The following is a 772-nucleotide window of genomic DNA, read 5'->3' on the forward strand; positions in this document are numbered from 1 at the left end:
TAATTTATTGAGATGCACCTGTATATATATATATATATATATATATGTTTCTCTGAGCGCTATAGCTGGGGCTGAAGGAGTTAATGTTTAAGTGTTAATGGGTAAAATTGGTTTGACGTCATGTCTTAACTATTTCAGGATTGTTTCTATCAGGGTTGGACTGGCAGCACCAATTGGGGTCTCAAATTGGGATTATTCATAGAGACACAGCTAGCATCAAACCCACAACGCACACACTCATGCACACATGTACACACATGTTGATGACAGCTTTGACACCATCCTCTTCCCGCCCCCCCTGGAATTAGAAGCCCGCTGGGACACAAAGTTTCTATCCCACGGAAACTGTCTACTAAATGAAAGGTCAGTCAGACTTGATGGATACAGTTTCTCCTGAGGATGACTAGTATATTTTTGGCTCATGTCGTGAATTTTCTGTAATTGCTGCACTGCAGTGGTGTTTAAAATATATTGCTTATAGATGGAAGGAGCAGAATAGTAGCATATGGACCTGCAAGACAACATGTACATGACAAATTCTGTAATTTCTAGATATGTAGGAATGTGGTGTACTTTTGCTCCATGAATTCCAAACACTTGACTGTTGTGGCGAATTGGCTATTAACTGTTTGGAATGTGGTTCCGGCGTTGACAATTACGTATAATTTTTTCCACATGGAAGATCTATATTGCACCAAACTCATTGATTTCTTAAATATTTGAATCTGTGTGTGTGTGTGTGTGTGTGTGTGTGTGTGTGTGTTTTTTCCTC

The sequence above is a fragment of the Sinocyclocheilus anshuiensis genome, unplaced genomic scaffold, assembly GCF_001515605.1.
Source record: "Sinocyclocheilus anshuiensis isolate Anshui unplaced genomic scaffold, SAMN03320099.WGS_v1.1 scaffold1429, whole genome shotgun sequence".
Classification (NCBI taxonomy): domain Eukaryota; kingdom Metazoa; phylum Chordata; class Actinopteri; order Cypriniformes; family Cyprinidae; genus Sinocyclocheilus; species Sinocyclocheilus anshuiensis.